This window comes from Convolutriloba macropyga, chromosome 4 (genome assembly GCF_964194025.1).
Source record: "Convolutriloba macropyga chromosome 4, txConMacr16.3, whole genome shotgun sequence".
Lineage (NCBI taxonomy): Eukaryota > Metazoa > Xenacoelomorpha > Acoela > Convolutidae > Convolutriloba > Convolutriloba macropyga.
Window position 1 is genome coordinate 56,866,559 of NC_134471.1, and position 9,439 is coordinate 56,875,997.

A 9,439-nucleotide genomic window follows, 5' to 3' on the forward strand; every position below is an offset into this window, starting at 1 on the left:
CGCTATATTCAACGCTAAATATGTAAGATCAGCTGCAACTAGCGTTGACAAGTCGGAAAATTCACAGCAATTTTCTTACATAATTTAGCGTTGAATGCGTTGAATTTTTGTCTTCAAATTCAACGCATTCAACGCAAAATTATGTAAGAAAACTGCGGTGAATTTTCCGACTTGTCAACGCTAGTTGCCGCTGATCTTACATAATTTTGGCCAAATTTCTCGGCCCGGGTAATGTGGATATAGCATATCAACATTGACGGGAGACAAATACAATCTGAAATTTTGCATTAGAGCTAACGATCAACTTTGCCAAAATATGCAGTTGTGCGGAATCAACTTGAAAAATTGATTGAGTTTTTTTTAAATCAAATGCGTTCCCGTACCATATCCACAGAGACTATCAGGCCTGATTCAGAAAAAAATCAGGAAAGGTCCCAGGCCTGATTCAGAGTCTAATCATGGCAAAAACAAAGCTGCTAAGAGAACACTCCAGAGTTGAACTCTGAGGTTTCAATTGAGAGAGAAAAATTAAGATTTGAGGGCCTCTGCCCAGAGAAATTCCAAGTCTTGGGCCTCTCTGCTAAAAGAAGGTCCAATTTTTGGGTCACTCTGTGAAGAGTACAACCATAACTTGGTGACCTCTTGGCAGACAAGACGCAACACTTGGGACTTCTCTTGGCAGAAAGGATACAAGACAGATGGTTAGAATGGTGCATTTTTGTAGGTTCTTGGGCACTTTAAACATAAGTTTGAGTACACTTATGTACAAATAAAGCACCAATTACGATTATGAATGCTATTAAAACTATGTTTGTGGCTCCTGGTAAGGTATCCTCACCTTTTCAAGGCCTAAGAGGTCATCCAAAATACAATTGCAGTACTCATTCTTGAAGAAGAAATGAAGAGCTATAACTTACAAAAAATAATACCAATCATTACATACATACATAAAACCACATCTCAAAGCAAAAAATAAATTGAATTGGATTTTAAGGATATAGAGGAACTTGGATTTGTAGTAAGGCTCGATATGAACAACTCCTTGGCTAGCTTGAAGAACAATTGTTTAAAAAATTTTGCTGAAATCTTAATGTAACAAAAATCTCAAAAATGACCTTTTACCGAAACTAGAACAGAACTAATTGAACCGAACGCAAATGAATTAGATTGATCATTTCTTTACTTTTATACTAACTGTGGGCTTGTTTTCAGAGATCTAATTTCAACCTCTGTAAGTTGTAAAGACTATTTATTGCGTAAGAAATCCACAAGATATTTTGATCCAGATAGTCCGTAAACGTTTTTTTTGCACGTCAGTTTGAAGCTTATTACACAAGTTTGAAGCTAATTGAATAAAGTAAGCATTACCTTTTATCTGAGCGTAATTTTTTCAAGTTTGATTCTTGCGATGGCTTTTCAGAGCTGAACGCTTTTCTTCTTGATTATACCATTAACTGCAAAAGATATCAATATTGAGAGATTCAGTTACATGAAAAGCTGTGAAAACAAATTGTGGTTCTCTCTATATTAGGAACCAAATGAAACTCAACTCAAAAATTGCGAACCATTGCAATTTAAATTAAGACTCAGACAGAAGAATATTCGACAAAAAATTTTTGCTGAAATCTTAAATTTTTGCTGAAATCAAAAATAAATTTTTACCGAAACTAGAACAGAATTAATTGAAACCAACGCAAAACAATTACATTAATCTTTTCTGTACCTTCTTACCAACTGGTGGCTTGTATTTAATTTAGGGATCTAAGCTCCAGCTGTTTTGGTGGTAAACACTGTTTGTTTTGTAAAAACCTCCATAAGGTTATTTAATGCACTTATCCCGCAAAAGTTTTTTTGAACTTCAGTTTGAAGCTACTATATTTGAGAGGTAATAAGTAAACACTGCCTTTAATCTGAGCATATATTTCTCAATTTTGATTCTTGCGATGGTTTTTCAGAACTGAACGTTTTTCTTCTTGATTAATTCCATTTACTGCAAAAGATATCAATATTGAGCGCTTTAGTTACATAAGAAGCTGTGAAAACAAATGTCGTTTTCTCTATATTAGGAACCAAATGTAACTCAATCAACAATTCTAATCCATTGATGCAGTGTAAATTAAGACTCAAACCCGAAGATTTTTGACAAAAATTTTTGCTGAAATCTTAATGCGACCAAAGTCTCAAAAAAAATTTCTCTACAGAAACTAGAACAGAATTAATTCAACCTACTGCAAATGAATTATTTAATCTTTTCTTTACTTTCTTACTAAATCTGGGCTTGTTTTTAAAGCTCTAATCTCAACCTCTGTAAGTGTTATAGACTGTTTATTGTGTAGGAAATCCACAAGGTATTTTGATCCAGTTGAACCGCAAAAGTTTTTTTTTGCACGTCAGTTTGAAGCTTATTACATGAGTTTGAAGCTAATTGAATAAAGTAAGCATTACCTTTCATTTGAGCGTAATTTTCTCAAGTTTGATTCCTGCAATGGTTTTTCAGAGCTGAACGCTTTTCTTCTGGATTATACCAATAACTGAAAAAGATATCAATATTGAGAGATTCAGTTACATGAAAAGCTGTGAAAACAAAATGTGGTTCTCTCTATATTAGGAACCAAATGAAACTCAACTCAAAAATTGCGAACCACTGATGCAATTTAATTTAAGGCTCAGACACGAGAATATTCGACAAATTTTTGCTGAAATCTTAATGCGAAAAAGTCTCAAAAATAAATTTTTACCGAAACTAGAACAGAATTAATTGAACCCAACGCAATTTAATTACATTAATCTTTTCTGTATCTTCTTACCAACTGTGGGCTTGTATTTAATTTGGCAATCTAAGCTCCAGCTGTTTTACTGGTAAAGACTGTTTGTTTTGTAAAAACCTCCATAATGTAATTTAATGCACTTATCCAGCAAAGGTTTTTTTTGAACTTCAGTTTGAAGCTAATATATTTGAGAGGTAATAAGTAAACACTGCCTTTAATCTGAGCATATTTTTCTCAATTCTGATTCTTGCGATGGCTTTTCAGAACTGAACGTTTTTCTTCTTTATTAATACCATTTACTGCAAAAGATATCAATATTGAGCGCTTTAGTTACATAAGAAGCTGTGAAAGTCGTTTTCTCTATATTAGGAACCAATTGTACCTCAATTAACAATCTAATCCATTGATGCAGTGTAAATTAAGACTCAAACCCGAAGATTTTTGACAAAAAATTTTGCTGAAATCTTAATGCGACCAAAGTCTCAAAAAAAATTTCTTTACAGAAACTAGAACAGAGTTAATTCAACCGACTGCAAATGAATTACATTAATCTTTTCTTTACTTTCTGACTAAATGTGGGCTTGTTTTTAAAGCTCTAATCTCAACCTCTGTAAGTGTTATAGACTGTATATTGTGTAGGAAATCCACAAGGTCTTTTGATCCAGTTAATCCGCAAACGTTTTTTTTGCACGTCAGTTTGAAGCTTATTACATGAGTTTGAAGCTAATTGAATAAAGTAAGCATTATCTTTCATCTGAGCGTAATTTTCTCAATTTTGGTTTTTGCGACGGCTTTTCAGAGCAGAACGTTTTTCTTCTTGATTAATACTATTAACTGCAAAATATATCAATAATGAGAGGTTCAGTTACGAAAATAGCTGCGAAAACAATTTGTGGTTCTCTCTATATTAGGAAACAAAAAAAGGAGAAACTTAGCTCAAAAATCCCGAACCATTGATGCAATTTAAATTAAAACAAAAACACGAGAATGTGCGACGAAAATCTTTGCTGAAAGCATAATGCGACAAAAGTGTCAAGAAAAACTTTTACAGACTGCAAATGAATTACATTAGTCTTTTCTGTATTTTCTTACCAACTGTGGGCTTATAATAAGAGTTTAATTTCCAGCTGTTTTAATGGTAAAGACTGTTTAATGAGTAAAAAGCTCTAAAAAGTGATTTAAGGCAATTATTCCGCAAACCTTTTTTTGAACTTCAGTTTGAAGCTATTTTTTTTGAAACGTAATATGTAAGCATTGCTTTTTATCTGAGCATATATTTCTCAATTTTGATTCTTGCGATGGCTTTTCAGAGCAGAACGTTTTTCTTCTCAATTAATATCATTAAATGCAAAAGATATCAATATTGAGAGATTCAGTTACATGAAAAGCTGTGAAAACAAAATGTGGTTCTCCCTATATTAGGAACAAAATGAAACTCATCTCAAAAATTTCGAACCATTGATGCAATTGAAATTAAGACTCAGACACGAAAACATTCGACAAAAAATTTTGCTGAAATCTTAATGCGACAAAAATCTCAAAAAAAACTTTTACCGAAACTAGAACAGAATTAATTGAACCCAACGCAAATTAATTACATTAATTTTTTCTGCACCTTCTTACCAAATGTGGGCTTGTATTTAATTTAGGGATCTAAGCTGCAGCTGTTTTAGTGGTAAAGACAGTTTGTTTTGTAAAAACCTCCATAAGGTAATTTGATGCAGTTATCCGGCAAACGTTTTTTTTGAACTTCAGTTTGAAGCTAATATTTTTTTGAGAGGTAATAAGTAAACACTGCCTTTAACCTGAGCATGTTTTTCTCAATTTTGATTCTTGCGATGGCGTTTCAGAACTGCACGTTTTCCTTCTTGATTAATTCCATTAACTGCAAAAGATATCAATATTGAGCGCTTCAGTTACATATGAAGCTGTGAAAACAAAATGTGGTTCTCTCTATATTAGGAACCAATTGTAACATAGCTAAAACTCTGATTCATGGATGCAGTGTAAATTAAGACTCAGAAACGAAGATATGCGACAAAAATCTTTGATGAAATCTTAATGCGGCAAAAGTCTCAAAATAAAATTTTTAACGAAATTAGAACAGAATTAATTGAAACGACCGCAAATCAATTACATTATCATTTCTGTACCTTCCTACCAACTGTGGGCTTGTATTTAATTTAGGGATCTAAGCTCCAGCTGTTTTAGTGGTAAAGACTGTTTGTTTTGTAAAAACCTCCATAAGGTAATTTGATGCACTTATCCCGCAAACGTTTTTTTCGAACTTCAGTTTGAAAAGCTAATATATTTGAGAGGTAATAAGTAAACAATGCCTTTAATCTGAGCATGTACTTCTCAATTTTGATTCTTGCGATGGTTTTTCAGAACTGAACGTTTTTCTTCTTGATTAATTCCATTAACTGCAAAAGATATCTATATTGAGCGCTTTAGTTACATAAGAAGCTGTGAAAACAAAATGTGGTTTTCTCTATATTAGGATCGAATTGTAACTCAATTAACAGTTCTAATCCTTTGATGCAGTGTAAATTAAGACTCAAACCCGAAGATTTTTGACAAAAAATTTTGCTGAAATCTTAATGCGACCAAAGTCTCAAAAAAAATTTCTTTACAGAAACTAGAACAGAGTTAATTCAACCGACTGCAAATGAATTACATTAATCTTTTCTTTACTTTCTGACTAAATGTGGGCTTGTTTTTAAAGCTCTAATCTCAACCTCTGTAAGTGTTATAGACTGTATATTGTGTAGGAAATCCACAAGGTCTTTTGATCCAGTTAATCCGCAAACGTTTTTTTTGCACGTCAGTTTGAAGCTTATTACATGAGTTTGAAGCTAATTGAATAAAGTAAGCATTATCTTTCATCTGAGCGTAATTTTCTCAATTTTGGTTTTTGCGACGGTTTTTCAGAGCAGAACGTTTTTCTTCTTGATTAATACTATTAACTGCAAAATATATCAATAATGAGAGGTTCAGTTACGAAAATAGCTGCGAAAACAATTTGTGGTTCTCTCTATATTAGGAAACAAAAAAAGGAGAAACTTAGCTCAAAAATCCCGAACCATTGATGCAATTTAAATTAAAACAAAAACACGAGAATGTGCGACGAAAATCTTTGCTGAAAGCATAATGCGACAAAAGTGTCAAGAAAAACTTTTACAGACTGCAAATGAATTACATTAGTCTTTTCTGTATTTTCTTACCAACTGTGGGCTTATAATTAGAGTTTAATTTCCAGCTGTTTTAATGGTAAAGACTGTTTAATGAGTAAAAAGCTCTAAAAAGTGATTTAAGGCAATTATTCCGCAAACCTTTTTTTGAACTTCAGTTTGAAGCTAATATATTTGAGAGGTAATAAGTAAACACTGCCTTTAATCTGAGCATATTTTTCTCAATTCTGATTCTTGCGATGGCTTTTCAGAACTGAACGTTTTTCTTCTTTATTAATACCATTTACTGCAAAAGATATCAATATTGAGCGCTTTAGTTACATAAGAAGCTGTGAAAGTCGTTTTCTCTATATTAGGAACCAATTGTACCTCAATTAACAATCTAATCCATTGATGCAGTGTAAATTAAGACTCAGACCCGAACATTTTCGACAAAAATTTTTGCTGAAATCTGAATGCGACAAAAGTCTCAAAAAAAATTTTTTTAAAGAAAAAAGATCAAAATTAATTCAACCGACTGCAATTGAATTACATTAATCTTTTCTTTACTTTCTTACGAACTGTGGCCTTTTTTTAGAGATCTAATCTCAACCTCTGTAAGTGGTAAAGACTGTTTATTGTGTAAGAAATCCACAAGGTATTTTGATCGAGTTACTCCGCAAACGTTTTTTTTTGCACGTCAGTTTGAAGCTAATTGAGTAAAGTGAGCATTACCTTTTTTCTGAGCATAAATTTCTCAAGTTTGATTCTTGCGATGGCTTTTCAGTGCTAAACGTTTTTCTTCTTGATTATACCATTAACTGCAAAAGATATCAATATTGAGTGATTCAGTTACATAAAAAGTTGTGAAAATATAATGTGTGTTAGTAACTAAATAAATCTAAGCGAGAATATTAACCAATCAGAATCGAGTATTTAAATTACGTATAGAATTGCGTCTAATATACACAAAAAGTTCCGGAATAATTCGTATAACCTAATTTTACGTAAATAATACCATGATATGTATCGAATAAGGCGGTTTTAGGCTTAATATTTTTAGGTTTTCTAGACGGTTGTTGATCGATTATGAACTGATTCTGACGTCAATGACATCAGACAAAAAACCAGTAAAAGAGCATCAAAAACCTTGCCGTCTAAACTCTCACTTGTTGCTATGTGCGGATTATAGCTATGTTCGCCAATACTTATACGTTGCTTCATGATGATTTATAGTCGATTTTGATCGTTTGCTACACAATACGAAAAGATTGAATTGAAACTCCAAAACGGTAGACTGTTTTACTGCTCAGCTACATTTTGGTGCCGCTCCCTATTCGAGCCACCTTTAGTTTAAGACGAAACTTTTGAGGTAGAGATTCTTGTTAGTTTAAAGACGCATTTTGAATTCGACAACTTCAGAATTGAGCTGAGAGTTACTTCTGTCAAATGTGTGACAGGGAGCGACAAGGACAGCTTACTTTCCATGCCAACTGGGCGGGCAAATCACTCTGTCTCCAGTTTAATAACATCACTTTGAGTAGCAAAGCAAGGAGTGAAGTGACACAGCATGTTCCAAAGAAAAACCCAAGACGCTTCCCATCTGCGTCCCACAAGGAGAATGTGCAACAGGTATTTTCAAGGAACAACAGATGAGAAAAGCTATAATGATGACGTTTCTTGCACCTCACAAGATATAAAATAACTATGGAGGATGCAATGGTTCAATGTGAATAACCAGCCAATCCAGGGACTGAGAGGGACTTCTACAGGCAAACAAATTTTTTAAAAAACTGTAAGAACAGTTAGTTTTATAGCAGTAAATTGATGAAAAAAAAATTTAGATGGCAAAACCCAACCCTGTGTTTTTTCAGTTCGGTTCGAACAAATAGAAGAACACAATTATTTCGTGAGATAGATTAACTTAATCGGTCAACATTAAACCCCCCCCCCGCAAACATAATTTTTGGGACAAAAAACATCGATTTTGAAAATTTTTGGTCGAATTGTCGAAAATTTCTAAAAAGTGATCAAGTCGGTTCGTATATCAAAAAATTACCTCTGATATAGAGAAAATCGAGAAAACATTATGTTAAATTGTTCAATTTTTGAAATTGTTGGTCAATTTTGATGCAATTCTAAAAACTTTAGAAAATCAATAACCAATGTTGACAGCCGTATTTTCGAGCTTAAATACGTCCGGTTTACTGAATTACAGTTCCGGAATCAAGAGTTTGCAGAAAAAATTCACCAAGATTTGAAAAATTGGACAAGAGCATAAAATTTTTGACAAGGTTGTCAAAAATAAATTTTCCAACAGGAATGTTCGTTAATTGAGTGAAACTCATTAAACAGAAAAAGTTGTGAAAATTTTCACTTTTCACAACCTCCGGCCTACAAAAAATTATCGAATTCCTATAATTTTTTTCGTCGCTCGTTTATGTACCGTTTTTTGTCCGCGTTCTTTTCGTTCTTTAACTTTACAATTCTCCGTTTTCCGCTTTTTTTTCAATAACGTCGCTCTCCCAAAACTTCGCTTTTCGTTTTCTTCGCTACTTTTCCCATTTTCGATGTAGTATGTTATATGTGATGAAGTATGTTGTTGTTTTTGTTGCAGTATGTTGATTAAGCTAGTATGCTGGTTAGTTGATTGGGTCTTGTTGCTTTCTAGGGTGTGACTTAAGTTTGTTCTAGAGTTACGGCTAGTTTGTTTCTGGACTTCTCCAATTTACTAATTTACTAGCACCTCTGTTGTATTATATTGATTTTTGCTGCTGTTTATTTGCGTGTAACTGTATGATTGTTTGTTGGTTTAGGTTTTTGCCTTCTAGGGTGTGACTTAAGTTTATTCTGGAGTTACGGCTAGATTGTTTCTTATCTTTTCCAGCTTTCATTGACTACAAAAGCACTGCATATTACTTAACTTTTGCTGTAGTCTGTTTAATATTGTTGTTATGCTGATTGGCTGTTTAGGTTGGAATATTGCTAGGGTGTGACTTAAGTTTATTCTAGAGTTACGGCTAATAAGTTTCTTGCTCTTTTCATCCATTTGGTATACTACTGCTTTGCCGTAAATTAGTTCGTTATTTGTATATATTAAGCCCCTTAATGACTTGTGCTAGCTTGTTTCTTGAAGTAGCATCTCTCCTTCTTCCTAGGGTGTGACTTAAGTTTGTTCTGGAGTTACGGCTAGTTTGTTTGGTTGAGTTTGTTGCTGTGGTCTGCTAGCATAGTGGTTCACGACCTCCCCGTTCGCTGCGTAACCGTCTCCCGCCCGTTCCGACCCGCCTTTCCGTTTCGTTGCGCGCTACTCGCTCAACGCCTCCGTTCGGTCCGTCTCGTTTCCCGTTTCTTCGTGCGTCGCTCGTTCAGCGTCTCCGTCCCGTCCGTTGCGTCGCCCGTTTACTACCCGCGTTTTCGCCAGTTCCGTTCCGTTCCCTGTTGCGTTGCGCGCCGTTCGCCCGTCCTTCCCGCCCCGTCCGCCGCTTCCTTTCCCGTTTC